This window comes from Ursus arctos, unplaced genomic scaffold (genome assembly GCF_023065955.2).
Source record: "Ursus arctos isolate Adak ecotype North America unplaced genomic scaffold, UrsArc2.0 scaffold_18, whole genome shotgun sequence".
Taxonomy (NCBI): domain Eukaryota; kingdom Metazoa; phylum Chordata; class Mammalia; order Carnivora; family Ursidae; genus Ursus; species Ursus arctos.
Window position 1 is genome coordinate 21,322,998 of NW_026622852.1, and position 21,767 is coordinate 21,344,764.

Here is a 21,767-nt window from a genome sequence, read left to right on the forward strand (position 1 = left end):
TGCTGCATTCAAGGGAAAATTGCCATTGCACAGGACCTTGCTTCGTCACCCTGTCAGTCACTCATTCAAAGACAGCACTAGCTCTCTACCTCATTGCCTTCCAGGTTGGATGATCTGTGATGATATTCTGCTGCAGTGTATTGCCCAAATCTTTCATCTGAATGCAGCACCTGGTCCCTCTTCAATATTTTATGGAACAGAATACTCATGAATAAAGCCAGAACAACTACCATTAGCAGATGCCAAATTCTTCCTAAGGTGGTTATGTATACATACGTGTGGATTTCTCCATGGTGTTTCCTGGCACTGCCTTCTTGAGGGCAGAACTTTGAATTGCGTATAAAAAAACCTGATTCTTGCCTCCTGTCTCTGCTGTCCCTTAAGTTTCTGGACCTTGAACTGGAGGCACATTCCATCTTAGATTTCATGTGTTTAATTAAAAAAAAAAGTAACTTATTTCTGGAATCTTTTCTACCTCTAAATGTCAGTAATGACATAAAACTATTATATTGTTTTCTATCATGTCTTTAAGATATGATAAGTGCTTTACAAATCAGCAATTGCTAGGATCTCCTACTGACAATGAGCCCTTGAAATTATCCACAGAATATATATGTTAGAAATTCAGGCTGTAGCATTACTGCCCACATTTTTGGAGGCTCCTTTATAATTGCTGTATGTCAAAGTTGCATAGCTCGTGTCCATGGGAAGGTAGATATTACCCTTATGTAAGAATTTCACTCTGAGTTAACTTGCCTTTAATCTGTGAAACCTCATGGAGGTGAAGCTGCCTTTTTTGATTGGCTTTTTGACCATTTGATTTACTAGGGAGGCTAGAAGAAATCAGGAGGGTGGTTTAAGCTTCTAATAATGAGGCAGGTTGTTAACTATTTAGAGTCTTTCCTTGGTGCTGGCTAGTATGTGGCCTCAATTTCTTAAAAAACTAATGATGTGTATCCAGATCTAGGCATCTGGCAATGTGACATAAGGTCTTACATATCGTAAATGTGGATTGTATTTTTATACTGCTTTAATGTACACTAATTATATTAAGTGTGGTTTTGTTTAATTTTAAAAGTTGCACAGCGTAAGCTGATATATTTGTATATGAGTGCATCTACAATAAACTAAATAGTGATATTATCTTCCTTTTATTAAAAAAAGAAGTGGCTGAATCCTAAAGAAAAAAAATACACCCTAATGTACTAGCTAGGTCTTCCAGTACGATGATGAATAGAGAAAATGGTAATGGATCATCCCTAACTTGTTCCCAACCTCAGGAAAAAACAGACTCATTAAGTAGATTGTTACAATCAATACGCTATAGATCTGTTTGTTAAAAATGAGGTAGTTAAGCCAGTTCCCTTATATTTCTAGTTAATCATGAAAGATCATTCAATTTTATAAAATTATATTCTGCATTAATAAGATAATTATGAGATTTTTTCATTGTTTTGTCATGTTTTAAATTGCACTGATGACTTTTTATGCCCTGTTTCACACCTAGCATCATATGTAAACTGCTATCATCTAAAGCCAGTCTTTGAAACACTCCTTTCTCACCTACTCAAGACCTCTCTGTGGCAAAATCCCTTCCAGGTGTCTGTATTCATGGTCTCTAATTTTTGCCTTCCTATTTTTCAACATTTTCTTAAGAAAGTCCTTAGCACAAAGAGAATTTGAAAGAATTGCACAGTGAGATCAAGTGCACCCACAATCTAGATTCTACAATTAGTCTTTTATTGTTATTTTCATTAGCTATCTCTTTTAATCTCTCAATTCATGTTTAATTTGAGGTGTTTGGAATTAAGTTGGAATCTTCAGTACACTTCACCAATAAATACTTTGGCATGCATATCATCAAAGGTTTCCTTTTTTATCTGGAGGAGAAGATCTAAAATTGGTGTTCTTTGTTTCTTGAGTGGCTCGGAAAATTGTCTGAAGTCATCCAGGTTTTGAGCTTTCTTTGTGGAAAGGTTTTCACTTACTGACTCAGTATTTTCAAATAGACATAGGATTCTATTCCCATTTTCTATTTCTATATATTTTAAAAAATTATTTCATTTTGAAGTAAGTGTAGATTAACAAGGGGTTGGAAGGAATAATACAGAAAGATCCCCTTTACCCTTCACCCAATTTCCCCCAATGATAATTTATAACTGTATTCCAGTATTATAGCCAAGAAATTAACATTGATAAAATCTATCAATCTTATTTAGATTTCATTAGTTTTCACATTCATTCGTGTGTGTGTGTGTGTGTGTGTGTGTATGTAGCTCTACACAGTTTTATCACATGTGTATATTCATGTCACAGCCACAGTGAAGCACAGAACTATTCCATCATCCCTTATGCTATCTTTTATGGAAACACCGGTCTGCTTTCCTTCATCCCTAACCCCTGAAAAACACTAATCTACCTTCCCTTTCTATTATTTTGTCATGACAGAATGTTATATAAATTGAATCATATAATACATTATTTTTTGGGATTGGCTTTTTTTCCAGTGACCAAAATTCCCTCGATACAAGTTGTTGCATATATCTGTTACCTTTCTTGCTAAGTAATATTCCAAGGTACAGGTATAACACAGTTTGTTTAACCATTCACTCATTGAAGACCTTTAGGTTGCTTCCAGTTTGAGGTTATTATGAATAAAGCTGCTGTAAATATTTGTGTGTAGATTTATGTATGGCATAAGTTTTTCTCTCTGACTTGCATCATAATTTACCCCCTTAATGGGTCACTACCAACAATAAATAATTCTATATTATCTCTCCTCTTAAAATCCTCTTTAAAATGCCCACATCCCTTTGGCTGTTGCCTTATTTCTCTGTTATTCTATCATAAGGAAAATAACCTTGAGGCAATGGTAGCTTCCAAGTACACTACTAGGCAAGCTATCTTACACGTCCTAGAACAGAAATGCTCAAAGACCAAATTAAAATGCTTTAAATATTTGGTTTATTAAGTCAATACAAAATACACAGAGAATGGGAAGAAAGACTTAGGGTAAGCTTACAAATTTAGGATAAGGTGCAAACAGAGCATGTGGAAGACCCACCCACTCTGCTCTTGGGTAGCACAATAGCCATATCTCCTCTTTCTCTTAACGGTCTCATTAAAATACAACAATCTTGAAGCTACCCTTTATCTCACTGTTTCACCACCCATACACAAGTCTTGTAGTATCTACATACAAAATGAGTCCTAACTATAAATATTCCTTATCATCTCGATCTCTACCATTTCCGTCATCACCTCAGTCAACTTTTTCTTTCAAGACTAGCACAATATAAGCTTAAAACATTGCACTGGACTCAGTTTCTCCATAAAACTGCCAGAGTTATCTTTGAACAGTGAAAGTTCTTTTTCAAAATCTTTTACTTTCCAAGCATACTTTAGGTCTTCACAATCTGGCCTCTACTTCTCAGACTTTTTTATTTTTATTTTTTTCCCCCTGAGTCGATCTTTTATCTGCCCATTCCTCAACCACTGCCAGTGAATCCTAGGGATAGTTTCTTTGCTGTTGTAATCCTCTGACTGGGAAGCTCTCAGAGCAGTTAGTCACAGGGAATTTCACCTCATTTAGGTGTGTGCTTACATATCTCTTCCTCAGAGCCATTTTCTTAGCTGTGTTATTGAAAAGAGTCAGACTCATCCTTACCACCTGTCATTCTCTATACTTTTTCTATTTTTTCTTCAGAAAACTCAAAACTTCCTAAACTTTCAGAAGAACACAGACATGTCTATATATATAACATGTGTGTTTTATATGTGCATATTATACATGTTTTCTTTATCTACATGTGTGTCTCTTGCTTTTCTCTCTGCAACTCTGACTTCATCCTCTAACAATTAAATTCTAGGAACACCTAGGTTAGTGACTGAAATGTATCGGATGTTGACTAAAAATGGGTAAAATACATGAATAAACATGAAGAGCAAACCTAAGATAATCTTGGTTTTCATAATTCGGTCTTGTCTTGCAGATTTATCCCATGTTTTTGTCTCCTTTAAGTATACCTGTAACAGAGTGCGTATTAAGATCTTTATATGTCTGACGTTTTTCAAACATTGTGAAACACAGGTGAAAGGTGGCAAAGCAATGGAAACATTTATGCTCTGGAATCAGACACGCATTATGTAGTTTCTGAATCTCTCCTCTATTACTGTTAGCTATATTAAATTGCATTGCAGTTTATAAGGTGTTTTTTTGGTTCATTATCTTAATTTAATCTCCAAAATAATCCTGTGAGTTACAGAAGTAAGTTTTTTTTATATCCTTTTCAATAAACAAACAGATTTAGGGAGATTAAGTGCACTATTCAGTAATACCTAATTAGTGGCAGAACTAGGTTTTGAATTCCAAATCATATACTCTTTCTAATTTACTACATTGTCTTTTCAAGTTATGCTAGCATTATAAAGGAAATATAAATTTATTTATTGGTGAATTTTAGTTCATTGATGCTATACTTTTTTTTTCTAATAATTGTGCTTAGCCGGGCTATTTTGAATTCCTGTTTCTCACTGAATAAACAGATGTTTAATAATTTATCCATTTGGTCCCATGATTTTGCATTAATTAATTAGTTCTTAATGATTACCAATCCTGTTCTTGTGAAACTTCAACGGTATATTTTGATTTAAAGCTCTTCTCTTGCCATCTTGCCAGAATTGCTTGACTTAATTGTAGCTTCATGAAAGAAATCTTCCCGGAGTTGTGACAGCCAAGATTGCAGGGAGGAAATGCTATCTCTGTATCTGAAAGGGAAATGTTGTGTTCGCCTGTTACATTAACTATTAAAGCCCCTTTGCTCATTCCTACTCAGTGTACAGGAAACGTTGCCTCTTTCATTGAGCACATCGGTGTGTGCCGCTGAGAACCCTCTTTTTTGGTGCATTTTCCAAGAATGGGAGCTGTAGCCTGGTTATGTTACCTTCTTGATTTATCTCCACCTCTGTCATAGAGGTTCCATTCTGCCAGACCTGGGCTTTGAAGGCCCTGTAGCCTCTTGGTGGACACTTGCCCCATCACTTTCTTGTAAACTGGGACAAATCATAGAGATGTAGGATGAATCACCTTATTCTAGGTCCATCTTACTCTACACCCCAGCAGAGTCAGGTGCTCTGATGGTCAAGAGATGCAAAATATTTTCAACCTAGTAAAAACAGGGTGGTTCACATATCTCAATAAAGCTATTTTTGAACATTTATGTATCTTTGACATACAAACATTGTATGTAAGGTGTACAACTTGATATTATGATACGTGTATACATTGTGAAAGGATCACCACAATCAAGCCAATTAACATTTCTATCATCTCTACATAGTTACCATTTTGTGTGTATGTTAAAATTTAAGATCTTCACAAATTTCAGATATACAATACAGTAATTTTAAACTATCACCATCATGTACATTAGATCTCTAGAAGTTACTCATCTTGCGTAACTGAAAATTTGTATTCCTTGACCAATATCACCCCATTTCCACCCCCCTCCCTAAACTCTGGCAACCACCATTCTACTCTGGTTCTATCAGTTTGACTGTTAGAGATTCCACATATAAGAGATCATGCACTATTTGCCTTTCTGCATCTTGCTTATTTCGCTTCGCATAATGTTCTCCAGTTCTATCCATATTGTTGCAAATGGCAGAATTTTCTTCTCTTTGGATGTGTCTGTAAGTGTATCTGTTGCAAGATTTTTTCCTAATGATCCTTCAGAGTGCCCCTGGCTTGCCTATGGGGATGAAAACCAGCCATACCTCTTCCAGTGAAGTATGCTCATGTATAAGGTATTCTGGACTCCCCTATGGGAAAATGGCTTGTTCGCACAACTGGAAGCCCTTAGAATGCAGAGGTTTCTTTTGACCCATTATTCACAGGCATGATTCTGGGCTGCAATGCCCTGGTTAGGGAAAAATACCATGAACAATAAATATGCTGTTACAGAAACAATGACAGTTTTAAATACTGTGTTTTGACTTGAAACGCAGATGATAAACTTCCTTTCCAAATCACATGGAATTCAGCTTGCTGAGATTTATGCTAAGAATTGAAAGATAAAGATATAAAGTCAGACTAATTGTATTTGATGATAAAGAAGATGTACCTTGCTTTAGCGGCAACTGATACAGTGTAAAATGTCAGAGATGAAAGAGCTGGCTGCATTGTGTTTATCTGTTTAACAAAGATGACATTGAATACAAAGTCATACACTGAATCAGCTACTTTGGGAAAGAAAGATAACTTTAGGGAGTTTTGATACCTCAGAATCATAGTAAAAATGTATTTTTTTAAGTAAAAGTTGTGAAATTACAATCCTGTTTCTTACAGTCATAAATGGAGTTCATTTTATTTAGTGCTTTGTTGCCATAATTATTTTAAGGGTTCAGCGGTTCACTCACACATCCGTAATATAAATAAAACAAAATCATACATGTACATTAAATGAAAAAAAAATTGGCACCTTTTATTTATAATTTAAAAATATTTGATAAATTGGTACACAAACAGTGGTTTTTAGGACAATCTAGAAAACATGTTGCTCATATATGTGACAGTTTATTTCTGAGCTATTGATTCTCTTCCATTTGCCGGTCTTCTTTTTTTTTTTTAATTAAAGATTTTATTTTATTTATTTATTTGACAGAGAGAGAGACAGCCAGCGAGAGAGGGAACACAAGCAGGGGGAGTGGGAGAGGAAGAAGCAGGCTCCCGGTGGAGGAGCCTGATGTGGGGCTCGATCCCAGAACTCCAGGATCACGCCCTGAGCCGAAGGCAGATGCTTAACCGCTGTGCCACCCAGGCGCCCCACCGGTCTTCTTTTTATGCCAGTACCATATTATTTTGTACGGTACTGGCATAACTCTGTAGTATAGCTTGAAATTAGGGAGTGTGATACCTCCACCATTGTTTCTCCTTATGATTGCTTTGGCTAACCAGGGTCTTTGCAGTTACATACCAGTTTTAGGGTTTTTTTGTTTTTTTGTTTTTTCTAATTCTGTGAAAAATGCCACTGGAATGCCACTACATTGAATCTGTGGGTCACTTTGGGTACTAAAGCCCATTTGAAAAAGATTAATTCTTCTTATCCATGAACATGGAAATCTTGGAATTTATTTATGTCATCTTCAATTTCTTTCATCAAAGTTATGTAGTTTTCATTGTACAGATGTTTCATCTCCTTGGTTAAGTTTATTTCTAACTATTATTTTTGATGCCATTGTAAATGGGGATGTTTTCTTTATTTCTTTTTCAGATGTGTGTCACTGTATAGAAACACAAGTAATTTTGTCTATTTTGTATCCTGCAAGTTTACTGAATTAGTTTATTAATTCTTACATTTTTAGTGAAATCTTTAATAATTTCTATGTATAAGTTTATATATTCTTTAAAAAGACAATTTTACTTCTTCCAATGTAGATGCCTTTTATTTCTTTTTCTTGCTTGATGGTGATATCTATAACTCCCAGTATTATGTTGGATAAGAATGGTAAGAGTGGGCACACCTGTCATTTTCCTAATTTTAAAGGAAAAGCTTTCAACTTTTTACCATTGAATATGATGTTAGCTATGGGCTAGTCATTTATGGCCTTTATTATGTTGATATCGATTCCTTCTATACCTAATTTGTTGAGAATTCTTATGAAAGATGTTGAATTTTGTTAAATGCTTTTTCTGCATTTATTGAGTTTATCACATGATTTTTGCCTTTGGTTATATAATGCCATGTCATATTCAATTGGCATGTGTTGAACCATCCTTGCATCCTAGGAAAAAATTCCAAAAATATAATCTTATCAGTAGGTTATTGAATTCAGTTTGCTATTATTTTGTTGAGAGTTTTTACCATTTATAGTCATAAGGGATATTGAACCATAGTTTTCTTTTATTGTGGTGTCTAGTGGTGCAGGGTGCCAAGTGCATGGACATGTGGTGGCAACAGGTCCAGGGAAGCATTATTTGCTTCAGGTTCCTGGAGTTCATAGCATCGGCCACTGTGTGTTCCTCAGAGAGCGCTGTGGGTGTCCACATTGGATGCAAGAGATGCTGGGTTCCTCGGCAGGGGCACTGGCTAGGGACAAGGGCAGGAAACATTAGTTGCCAGAGTCATTCATGTGCGCATGCTCAGCTGTGGAAGCCAGGGGCCAATTACAGACACACACATTGTGGTGGGGTCAGGCAGATGACAAGGGCTAGAGCCAACTACAAGTACGCTGGCAGCCACAGAAGCATGCAGGTGCACAGCTAGAGGAGCTAGCTGCGTGTGAGTGCAGTGGTACAGGCCAGTGACAGGAGACAGGGCCTGATTTGATCCCACAAGCAGCTGTGGGGGCCCTGACTGTCAGCATGCGCTCTGATGGCTGCACAGTCTCCTCCAGGCATATACACACCATCGGAGGCCAGTGAGAGGCATCAGACTGGTGATGGGCAGTTACACACCTGGAGGGGCTAGCCTCAAGCAGATGCACTGAGTTGGGGTTGACCTAAGGGGATCAGTTGTGTCATCTTGCACTGTGCAGCTGTGAAGACCTAGGCTGGCTACAAGTGCATTTCAGGGGCTCTGGTAGTTCGTGGGGGTAAGGAGCTGGGAGGACTCAGTGGTTGGCATCAGTGAACCTGAATACCTGTGGGGTGAGAGCTGATGAAATCTGCAGAATTCGTACAAGTTGTGCTGACCTTTGGTTTATTCAGTAGTGTGCTGCGGCACCGTCCGCAGCGCCGCAGCACAGCACTGTTGATTCGTGGACTGGGGAGAAGGATGAGGCACGGACAGGTTAGCTTGCGAAGAAGAGCGTGGGTGCAGGGGATGATCGCCATGAGTGATCGCCCCAAACAGCTGCAACCTCGCGTATTTATTGGCAACAATCAAAAGCAATCACAATCACAATCAATCAAGGGAGTGATCCTATTACATTCTAGTGAATAGTAGTGCATCACCATCACGGGGAAGGTCAGGGGATCAGGTGATGTAATGTTTAGCAAGTGGGGCCTATTCTCAAACATGTTTGTAGGGACCCTGCGGGCTATTGTCAAGAGCAATCAGGTTTCAGCAGTGTTCTGCCCCAAAACAGTTGGGCGTTCCCAACTGGTGGGCAGGCCGGGCAATCCCGGCCGCTTGACTCTTGACATTTACACTGAAGCCCGCAAGGTCACAAACATGTTTTCCTATTATATCCTTAAGTTTTCGGCCAGTGGCTGCTGCAGTAGCGAAAGTTTCTGTATTTGTCTGCAGAGCAGGTTACTGTGAATTGCGGTGGCTCCTGCTGCATGGATGCCATGGGTAGCCCGTGCTTTTCCCTGGCATCTGTATGTCTTGGTTTTGCTGGTCAAGGTAAAACTGAAGTGGGACTCTTGCGTGATCCCCCAAAAGGCTGGGGAAGCTGGTTGCTCACTCTGCTCTTTCCCAGCAAAGGGACGTCTTTCTAGTTGGGGAGTTCCCTTTGGCACAGTGCAATGCTGGCTTGGGGGATGGAATGATAGGTAAAATGAAGCTGTTTCCCTTTTTTACAGTTATTCTCAGATTTTTTGTTCCATTTGTTGACATTTCTTCTGTACTTCGGAACTCTCCCAGAGCTGTTTTTGTTTGTGGATAGCTATCTAATTGTTGATCTCTGGGGGAGACAGACTGGGGTCTTCTATACCTCTGTTCTGGTGATGTCACTATCCTGTCATGATCTTTCCTTTTTCATTCCAGCTCCTATACTGTGTCTAGGGAGAGTCATCATAACTTTAAAAAATGTTTATTAAAATTGAGGCCTCTTTATCTGTAATTCTTCCTAATTTCTTTCTCTCTCTCCTCCCTCCCTCCTCCCCCTTTCCTTCCTTCCTTCCTTCCTGTTCAATGAGAGCAGGAATCTTGTCTGCATTCTTCACTGCTGTATTCCACACAAATAGCACATAGTGAGGTACTTAATAATGGTCAACATAATAGGTAAATATGTATCATTTATGGATATATGGAACTATATCCCATAAGTATATACCTTTCAGATCTCTCCTGATGCTCATAATAAATTCTTAACTCACTGAGGATGATTTAACCTCAGTATTCTAAATATATTGCCTTATGTCTTCTGGAAATGTTAGAGTCCAGATTTAATGTTTAGGTCTGTGATCTATCCCAACTTAACATTTGTGTATAGTGACTGGTTGACGTTCTTTTTCTTCCCCACGTAAATATCTGTTTTTTGTACTGCCAAAATGGTTTCTTTTACCCACAGAATTAACTTGTCACATTACTTAAAAATCAGTTACACATGTGTATGTGACTATCTGACCACTCATGAGTTGAATTTATCTGTTTTTAGACTAATAACACACTGTTTCGATTACTGTAGTTTTATAGTAGGTCTTGAAATCAGGTGGTTGAAGTTTTCTATCATAGCTCTTGTTTATCAAGTTACTTTGGCTACTTGGGATTTTTGTATTCCTATATAAAATTGAATATCAGCTTGTCAATTTCTGTAAAATATTCTGATGTGATTTTGACTGGAACTACATTGAATCTAGTGTAACCAAATTTGGGGAGGATGGATATTTTGATAATCTCTGATCTTCCAACACATGAAATGTTTGATCTTTTTCTAAAGTTTTTAAAATTTCTCTCATTAAGATTTTGTATTTATTCCTAGCTATTTGATGTTATTTGATAATTTTATAGATGATATTGCTTCTATTTCATTTCTACTAGTTTCAGCTAATATATAGAAAGAAAAACCACTGATTTTTTTTTTTGCATGTCGACCTAATTATTTCTAGTAAATTTTTATAGATTGAATAGCATTTCTTTTACATAACAATGTCTTCTGCAAATAGACACAGTTTACTTTTTCCTTTCTAATCTCTATGCCTTTAATTACCTTCTAGTACAAAGTTAAGTAGAATTAAGTAACTGATACCTTGACTTGTTTTTGACCTTTGGGAAATAGTCAGTGTTTCAGCACTAAGTGCATATTACTTGGTGGTGTTTCGTTGCTGACACTTACCCGATTGAGGAGGTTGTCTTATATCTTAGTGTGCTGAGAATATTTCTTTAAAACCATGAATGAGCATTGCATTTATCAAGTGCTTTTTATGTATCTGTTGAAGTGAGTATGTATTTTATTTTTTTTTACTCAGCTAATGCCATCAATTATTCCGTTTGCTTTTCATATGTTAAACTAACTTTGTATTCCTGAGATGAGATACAACTGGTCATGATGTAATATATTTTATATATTATTTGGTTAAATTCGTTAATGTCTTATTAATTATTTTTATGATTATACTCAAAAGGGATATTAGTCTCTAATTTTTTCTTCTAATGTCTTTATAATATTTTGGTTAGAGTCTTATACTGGCCTGATAGAACAGGTTGAAAAGCGTCCTCTATTTCCTGAAAACATTTAAAACTGGTATTTTTAAGTTTAATGTTTGAATTTACTACAAACTTTCTATGTAATAGCATCTAACCTATCCTTTTATCATCTCCTACCTCAAATAGAATTCTTTGTCTGGGACCCTGTGGAAATGTTTTTGACGTATGCACTTCTCTTCTTCACTTTATTTGGGAAATAGCACTATAGGATGTATCTTTACTACAAACTAATCTCAATTTTGGGTTTCATAAACCCTAATAACCTTGGTATCCCCTTCCATTGTCGGGTACAAGGGGATATCCTGTGCATTTCCTTTCCTCCCTCTTTCATTTAGCACCTGGTGCGTGATCCAAATATGGTAAATGAGATGCATATATCCTGTTCTTTGATTCTGGAGGAGGAGGAACAAAGGGCCAGGATCAGATTGTGATTTTAACTGTGGCTGTTGCTGAGTAGAGAATCCACGTGTGCAATTAAGAGTACTGGGAATCTGTAGTATCTGGTGTTGTCAGGAGCTGACCGGTGGGATGGTGACCGCAGTGGCGGCACCGTGGGAGTGCTCCTTGCCAGCAGACTGATTGTGACTAACTCTGTTGGGATCCTGACACAACCTGATTGTCTAGATTTTCTCTGAATTCTTTATTCTACGAGGGTCTTTTCAATACATTTCCACTGGCAGAATCAATTTCTGTTCTTTGTAACCAAAATCATCTGCTAGTATTCTTACCCATAGCATGTAGAATGCTGCCCTTAATATAGCAGACATCATGTATTTACTATGCTTCCAGAGAAGACCAAGTAACCAGGCTGTTCCAGTTACACATACGTATTACACATTTGTTTGTGGCCTAATGTTACTCTTCAATTCTAATATATTTCTTTTTGCCTGAAATAAGAATTATATATATGAAATATATCAGCTAAGGGAGAACTGCCATGTAGCTCTTTATGTTAAGAAATCTATAGATGTGTATGGTTTTACCCAAAAGAAAAAAGAAAGAAAAAGGAGCTATCATGAAATTCTTATAGATTTCAAGGGTATTTGGAGTGAGGTATTTTTCCTCTGAAAGAAAATGATAAACGGAGTTGCATACAACTCTTATGAAAGTGAAAGACTTCAATGAGATTTTACATTGATAGAGTGCCTCAGGGTGTCAGCTTCCAAAGGTAAAGTCTGGGGTCAGGAATTGATCCTTGGGGAGGCCAATCTTTAAAGTTTTATAAAGGTCAAAGCTTTTCACCTCAAAGTTGTTTCTTAATGGCTATTCTGGATCGTTGTATAGTTGATTTGATTGATTGTGCCATTTGAGGCACCTAAAAGAAAAAAAAAAAAAAACTGCCAAAAATTGGTCAATATGTTGGCTATTGTAGAAATAACCTAGGAAAAAAATGTCCTTTTTTATGTTGAACTTCATGTAAAATTTTGTCTTATCATGGAAAATAGTCTTTAGCAATCACCTAAAAATATTTTAAATGGCAACACAGTTAACACATAGATGTGCAGACACACACTCACACACAAGTTTTCTGTCTTTCTAATGCCTATTTTTGCACGTCTATCTTCTTGTCCTCCAAAATTGGTATTTTGTAATGTTGGACAGGTTAAGGATATTATTGTATAAGAGCCCATGAAATACTAGGTTTAAGGTAATGATAACAGTAACATCAGTAGATATTTCTCCCTTTGGTTCCCTAGTTTTGGAATAACATAAAATCAACTAGTATCCCCCTAATTGCTTTAAGGTTAACTACAACTAAGTTACAATAGCATAAACTAATGCTATCTGAAAGCCAGTCAATGATTGCTTTCTTACTTCAACATTTCTTATTAACTATTTGAGAAAATTAATTATATGCTTGTTAAGAGCTGACTACTTAGTTAAATAAACTTGAACTAGTTGTTTAATATCTCTGAACCTCAGATTCTTCAGTTTCTAGCTGGTAACTTTATCTGTAAGATTGGGTAATACTAGCACCTCCTAGGATGGCTGTGAAATTTAAATGGGATAATGTAAGTAAAGCACTTAGCATCGTGGCTATCATAGAGTGATGCGCAAAGAATTTAGCAGTAATGATCCTACTACTTGCAGTGGCCCTCTTGACCTTACGATATCTGACTCACATCAGTTAGGGTTCTTACCTAAGTAGAAGAGGAGAGTGCCACTTTCAGTAAATCTAGGACAGACAGGTTTTTGTCCAGTGTTGGAGAAGATTCCTGTTTTATTTCAGAAGCACCAAAAGAAGCAGTTGACTTGGATTTAAGAACCATGAAGTATGAAAAATACACGCAAGACATTAAAATCACACTCAGAGGAGCTAAGTACCCACAGTGAAATTGAAGTAAGGACACTGAGACCCAGTGGAAAGAAAAATGGATTCATAGCTCCCATCTCACACTGATTCCAAGTCCTAGCTCCTGAAAGGAAATGGCTGGCAGATTTCTTCAGTTTTGTTTTTTTTTAAGTATTTCACTCCCACCTCCCATATTTCTTTCTGTCTTTACTTTTTCTCTTGAGAAAGTCCCTCTCCCTCCCCATGCTTGCTCGCTCTCTTTCTTTCTCTCTGTCTCTCACACATACATACATAAAAATAAATAAACATAAATAAATCAGCTCTACCTTCAGATTTCAGCTCTGATATTTACATTTTTAAAAGCCGTACACAAATTTGTTCTGTGTTTGGCTCATTTCACTTAGCATCATGTTCTCCAGGTCCATCCGTGTTGTCACATATGGCAGGATTTCCTTCTTTTTAAAGGCTGAATAATAGTTACTTATATATGTATACCAAATTTCTTTATCCATTCATTGGACACTTGGATAGTCTCCACATCTTGACTATTATAATTCTGCAATAAACATGGAAGTACGCATATGTCTTCAAGATTCTGATTTCAGTTCCTTTGGCTTTATACCCAGAAATGGAGTTGTTGGTTCATACAGCATTTCTATTTTTAGTTTTTTAAGGAACTGCCATACTGTTTTCCCTAGTAGCTGCACCAATGATACCACTTATATGAGCAATCTAAAATAGTCACACTTACAGAAGCAGGGAGTATAATGGTGGTTGCCCGGAGCAGGGGGAAGAGGAAAATGAGGAGTTACTAGTCGGGAGGTACAAAGTTTCAGTTCTACAAGATGAAGAAGTCTTAAAGATCTACTGTACAGCATCATGCCTATAGTTAACAATATTGTATATTTAAAAATTTGGTTAGAGTAGACTTTAATGTTTTCGCAGAACAAATAGAGCAATAAATAGAGAAGGTGGGAGGATACTTTGGGAGATGATCAATATGTTTATGGCCTACGCTGTCATGGTTTCATGAATGTATACTTCCTCCAAACTCAAATTGTATATATTAAATATGCATAGCTTTTTGTATGTCAGTCATACTTTAATAAAGTAGTTTTAAAAAACCCAAAAACTATTTAACCTTTCCTGGGCTCAGTGATATATTTATAATCACTTTAGTCAGAAACAGGTTGTTAATTTTGTTGAGTCTACTACATAAATACTTTTCTAATCTTTTGCGCATCTCTGTCACTTAGCAACTCATAATCTAGTCTCTTACTTCCTTTCCAGCTGTATATTCAAGCATTTGTCTAAAGCAATACTCACGGGCTGGCTTTATCTGTGGTTACTCAAATTTGTCTTTTTATATTTTACATGCCCTTTGTTTTGAATGCCTTTCTTCCTCAATTACCTACCTAACATTGTCTTTCAGGATTTAACCAAAGTGATTATTTTCTCTAAGAATATCTTCTACAACCATCTCTCTGACCTATGACAGAATGAGATGTTTTATCCTTTGATTGCTTACAGCATCGTGTATTATCCTATTTTTTTAAGACCTTGTTCACTAGAAACCTGTTTGTTGTGCTAGGACTATCCTCTTTTCCTTCCTGGATCTGTTTTCTAAAACCAATTGTTTGCACTCGATCAAATGGTACCATCAATTTTTTTAGCTTACTTGTGTTGTGGGAGGGATATATTTAACAGGAAAGACAGTGAAGGTAAAGAATCCCAATGTTTACAAATATCTGTGGTCTTTGACCTCAGATGTGAAGAAATATAAATAAATCCGTTCCTAAACCCTAGGATTCCATAGAAAACATATGGGTAGCATAAAAGAGTTTCACTACAAGGGATAGCAGATATGAATTTTCATGCCTATATCAAGATTAACAGCCGATTTTGTACACTGATAGGGCACTGGAAAGCGACCCACTCTGCTGCTGGTGAGAGAATCTGTGTCCTTGACATCCATGTCCCCTGTAGAGCATACCTGGTGTTCATGCAGAACTTGCTAAAAAAACAAAGAGCAAATTTATAACAAAGGCCTATTTTCTGTTGAAAATATTTTTAAAAGGGCAGTGGTTCCTCCCAGAATGTTTAGACTTTACTTTTGAAGGAAATAAATAAAAAATGTACAGAAGTGGGAGAAAAACCTATGATAGGTAAATCATAAATTAGTGAATAAGGGACGCCTGGGTGGCACAGCGGTTAAGCATCTGCCTTCAGCTTAGGGCGTGATCCCGGTGTTATGGGATCGAGTCCCACATCAGGCTCCTCCGCTGTGAGCCTGCTTCTTCCTCTCCCACTCCCTGCTGTGTTCCCTCTCTCGCTGGCTGTCTCTCTCTGTCAAATAAATAAATAAAATCTTAAAAAAAAAAATAAATAAATTAGTGAATAAGCCCAGTGATTGCAAATGGAAGTGAGGAAAGGTTTTAGCCTTTTTGGCCAAATTTATAGGCTTTGAAGATTTAACAAAGCCAAGAATATCAAGATAGCATAGGTGCAATCAGAGAAAGAAATTGGTAACTTCTCTAGCTTAACTGATGATGGAAAAACAAAAGAAAATAAAATATTGGGTGATGGTGCATATAAAATTCTACATTCTAGTGTTTAGGGGTGCAGTATAACAAAAGGATGTAGTTAGAGAGCCTGTGTCTCTCTGGCCAGAAGTTTTGTTAGGGCCCTGGATTTTCTGGGGATGGACAGAAAGCATATCATCAAAATGAGCCAGGAACTAGGGCAGGACCTCCAGGTCAGTACCAGAGGTGCAGAATTGCGCCATTTCCCAGGGCAGCCTCAAATATATGGGAACACAGTCCTCGGATCAAGAGTAGAAGGACGTAAAGCATGGGGAAGGCAGGCAGGAAGTAGAGATGGACAGAGACAAATGGCTCAGAAGATAGGTCCTTACTGAGGCAGGGAAAGCATAAGGCAAATTTGTATAAAAATTCAACGAGCATGGGCACTGGGGAGATAAAATGGACTTCTTCAAATCTTTGAAGAAAATGAAAGGAGTAATTTAAAGAATATTAGAGACTGTACATTTAGATACAGATAATAAAGTTAGAAGTTTATGGGGAGAAAGGAAGATGTCATAGGGGACGTTTTCAGGCTGCGAAGCAAGAATAGCTTTGGGGGATTTGGCAGAGGAGGATTGGCCGTAAGGCACCTGACCTAAACCCCATTTTCATAGCTGTATCCGTTGGGCTGAAGCAGAAAGACAAGGACTTGCAAGAATAAGTTACCTTTGGACAGCGTCGTTGTTACGTGGAAATGATGATTAGGATACACAGAACTGAGGCCTTTGGTTCACTCTGTGACTTATTTGACCATTCTTTATTTCAGGTTCAGAATCTTCTGTTTCTCTCTCTCCTCCTCCTTTCCCCCACCTCCCAGCCCCTTACCACTTTTCATTTTCTTTCTTTTATATGTTCACCTTTATTTTCACAAAGTATGAAGATATTATGAAATCACAAATGTTGGTCACTAGTGGTCACTGGTGGGATGGGTCCTACTGTTGAGGAAGTGGAGGTGGGGCCGGAAGAGCTGGAGACAGTTCCTCAGCCCCCCCGTGGGAGGCACTTTACACATTTGATTCTCCAGTACTAGCATGTTCTTCACAATGGGCCATTTGTCCAGTCTATGATCCTGCCATAGACTGGGTATCTTTCTCTCAAATTGAATTCTAAGATCTGATGGAAGAAGAATGAATTTGCAAGTCTTGGTGAATTTGAGAAGATCACAGATTTGAGGAATAATTGATACAGGTTGGAAGGATAATATTTTTAAATGAACTCTGAATTTAGGAAGGAATACTTTTGAGAAATTCCCGTTCAGAAGCTGTCTGAGGATAGTATGCAGTTGAAGGTGGTTTAGAGTCCAGGGAACATATGTAAGAACTCTGTGGGAAATAATGAATCCAACCCACAAAAAAGCTTTTATGGTCCAGTCTGAGTCAAGGGTTAGCTTGTGTGGATGATGATACTGAGATAGGACGAGAGTTCTGGGATGACTGAAGAAGTGCCTGTGGAGGAAAATAAAGCGATTGGAAAATAGATCATAGAAGAAAAGTGGGAGATGCCATGTGGATTGTTTGAAGGGAATCGATTTCCAGATTCTCCACTTTCATTATACTGTTCTATAAAACCCCCTTAGAACTTGCCTGAATTCACACTACTTCTTTTTGTACTTTAAACCATAAGGGCTCACCCCTCGCTCTACCTCACGGAACCCAAATCTTATAATATTGCTTTGCCTGAGTTGTTAAATCCTCCTGGTGACAAGAGGATAAGGGGCAAACAGCAGCACTGACTTGGAGGAAGCTTCCCTTAATGATTTTTCAAGCCATTCTAAATCATCGAGCTTACTGATTATGCTTCTTTATACATTTTTCTTTCAGGCTAAAACTTGTCCCTTATTGTGATGTACCGAATTCTGAACAAGGTAAGTTGTAGAGGCTATTGGCCCTCGTGCATCTAAACCAGCAGTTCTTAATGGGAGGTGATCTTGCTCCCCAGGTAAGATTCGGCAATATCTGGAGACATGTTTTGTTGTCATAAATGCATGTGTGTGTTGGTGCTGCTGGCACCTAATAGCAGGGATGCTGCTGAACGTAGTACAAAGACACAGAATTTCTCTCGCCCACAATGTCAGTAGTTCAGCGGTTGTTGAGAAACATTATTTTAAATGTAAGTGGAATACTTTTTGGCATACAGTATTTTTCAAAGTGCAGAAGATAAAACCTCCAGGTAATTAAGTTTATTGTTCCAGTGATAGTCATGTCTCTTTTTATTATGTATTATAGAATATTTAATATATTCTATTTAGTGTTTTGTTTTTATTAAAGATTTTACTTATTAGAGACAGAATTAGAAAGAGAGCATAAGTGGGGGAGGGAGGGCCCCAGGGAGAGGGAGAGGCAGACTCCCCACTGAGCAGGGAGCCCAGTGTGGGGCTCGAACCCAGGACTCTGAGATCATGACCTGAGCTGAAGGCAGATGCTTAACCAACTGAGCCACCCAGGTGCCTCTATTTAGTATTTTAAAAACAAACTTCTTTAAACTTAAGATTAAAAAGTATAGATAGTAATTTAAAGGTCTGAGGAGAATGAAGTTGTCTTTCTCTCTGCCCAGAATAATTATTTTTCCTTAGATAGCCCATGGCTCATTCTGTCATCTTCAGCAGCATTTTGTTAAAATCTTTCCTTTTTTAATGAGACCTCATTTTCCCCAACCATCCTATTTAAAATTATAATCTATCCCCACATCCATACCCTCCTATTGCCCTTCTTTGCTTTAGTTTCCCACGTCACTTACCACCATATAATGTATGTTTTACTTTATTATTTTGAAGTGATAAAATAACACTCCCTCCTCCTAACTGAACATCAGTTCTGTTAGGGTAGGGATATCCTGTTTCTTTCAAGGCTATATTCCCCACACTAAAGAATATATGGCAAAAAGTAGGTACTTAGTAAACATTTGTAAAATGAATGAAAAATCCCACTGTGATGGGGAGAAAGCTTTGAAAAGATTCGAGAGATCAGTTGGAATGTAGTTTAAGAAATGGTCATGGGAAGCATACAAAGGAAATCCATGACCTTTTTCCCACAGGATACCCAGGGAATGTGATTGAGCTTAGTAGCTAAGAGATGCCCGTCAGAATTCTAGACTATCCAGAGAAACTGGAACTGCCCAGATCTGAATAGTGAGCAACTAATAACGTAGCAAAGGGAACAGAAAGAAGGGCTGACTCTGACATGAAGAACAATATTGAAAATAATACCAGGGAGAGCTCTGATGAGAAGTATTGAGCTTTTTACTTTAGCTCGTAGGTCAGTTGGCTTGGATTGACACTTAAAATATATCCATATTTTAGCATTTATCATGTAGTATTTGGCATGGTAAACAAAAAGACAGTCTCTGGCTTGACAAGTTTGTGACCAGTAGCTGGGAACATATAGTAAGAGGCTTTGGGTAACCGGGCTACCAGAGGGAAAGCGCTTGACAAGAGAAGAAGGTGCAGGACATGCCAAGTGTTGAGGACAGGCCATCAGTAATGGAGTAAGGGCTTTTCAAAATTAGAAATACTTACCAGTGTGCAGTGGCCCAGTAGGAATATTTTTGTGCAATCTGTTTTGCAGGGGGGAAAAAAACTTCTGTTTGCATACAGCTTCCTGCTGTGAAAGTTTCATACAACCACGCTGGTTAAGAGACATTCGTTGTTGTGGAGCCACTGAAGTGACTGGAGAGGCTGGTAAGGTCACTTTTCTGGGAGACACCCATTGTTTGAATGATTGTTAAATGGAACCATTCATTCGGTCAACAGGCATTAATTGGTAACCTGCTCAGTGCCTATCAGTAAGTAGCGTGTCATGCTTAAGACCCCTGATGCTGAAGTCACACAAATCACAGCTCTTACATGTTACAAAGCTGAGGTTTTTGGGGGTTAATTCTTGCATCTCACTTTCAACATCTGTAAAAGGAATATATCATCACTCCCACATATCATGCTGGACGCTATTGCATGTCAATTGAGAAAGGCTTCCAGCAAAAAGTGAGTTCAGTAAAAGTATCCATACCTTTTTGCCACTTCACTAAGGGAATAGAGATGCTGGGGAGAATTTGGAGGATCCCTCTGTGTGTGACCTGTAGATGGGGCTCAAAAATATTTCCAAGAACTTAAATGTCCCCACTAGAAGTTAAGCTTAAATCTTGAAGTTGAATGTGACCTAGAAAAAACTATGCAAGGTGGTATATAGATCACCTGTTCAATTTGTCATGTAGAACTATGCCAACATGCAGAAGAAAAAGTAGGCATTGTTGAAGCCTGTGCAACAGGGAAAGCTTCACGGGGTAAGCTATGTGGCTTCACTGGATAATGTGAAGTGACACCCTTCTCTTTAGGGTTACCTGCAGGAAAGGGTGAAAGCCTTGTTAGCTCCTCATCGCTGTGAGATTCGGAATCATAAAGCAACAGCAATGCTGCTCCCATTCCGGGCTCTGTATTCTCAAGGGCTGTCTGCCTGCCTCTAGCTCACGCATTCTCTCTCTCTCTCCCTGTCTCTCTTTTTCATTGTTACTAATTTGATGGCCTATTCTGCAAACAGATGAATTTTGAAACATTAAGTGAGTCAAGGGTAAATATGTAGAAAAAAAGGTTACTGATAGATGGAATTAGAGGTATTAAAGATTAGATTGACCCCTAGACACCAAAACCCAAAGGGTCAAAACTCTAAAGTCTCAGAGTTCTGTCATCTTGCCAGTGGATATCTCTAAGGAGATTAACTGAAGGAGTTGAAGCCTTTGATTGGCCCTCAGACTCTAACACAGCTATACTGAGTTCCCTTCAGGGAAGTGTTGGAGGAGAGGCTGCCCATCATACCTTGATTAGAATATGGTTCGCTTTCCAGTGTTAAATTATGGAAACTCCCTAACAATTGGACTGTCAGGGAATAATTTACGTATTGCTATGGGCTATTTTTGCTGCGTATTTTAGAAACAAGCTTAAGGAAAAGCCCAAAGAACAAGGAAGAGGTCAATAGTAATTAAATAAAACCTATTCCCACAATGGAAATGTGTACCAAGCCGTGTGGTTTCTAGGGTGACCCAGAATAGACAAATCACAGGTTTATAAACCTCATGTTTGTGAATATCCTAATGCATCCCAAGAGTAAAAGATTTTGGATAACAAATTACTGTCGTACAAAGTTAAAAATAACAGCAGTAGTATTGACTTTATGGCTATGAAATTGTCTTTTGTCTCACTGTAACTTGGTTTATTTATCTTTAATTATTTCTTGTTTACCTAAATTTTGGAAGTTGCTATTTATGTGTCTGGAATGTATTTTTACTCTAATGGTCTGCAGCTACTTTCTGGAATTTTTCAATTGGTGTCAAGAGAACTTGGCCAGGAATTGATAGTCATATTTCTAGATTATCCATACTTGAGTATATGAATATGGATAGGGCCACTATTAGAAATTGACTGTGCCAAGTACTGACATACCTATAGTTACCTTTTTTGTTTTCACTGGTTCTTCTCTTTCTCCTCTGGATCTTATGTTCTTGTAAGTTTGCTGCTCATGTTTGGTATGTAAT

At 37.8% G+C, this 21,767-nt stretch overlaps 1 long non-coding RNA gene across 1 annotated transcript in view; it reads left to right on the plus strand.

The window, feature by feature from the left end:
* Positions 1 to 21,371, plus strand: part of LOC123001433 (uncharacterized) — a 124,058-nt gene extending 102,687 nt beyond the window's left edge. Inside the window, exons 2-3 of the long non-coding RNA XR_006410320.3 lie at positions 18,068 to 18,185; positions 19,811 to 21,371. This is a non-coding gene — a long non-coding RNA (uncharacterized LOC123001433). The remainder of the gene's footprint in view (positions 1 to 18,067; positions 18,186 to 19,810) is intronic.
* Positions 21,372 to 21,767: the final 396 nt, after the last annotated feature.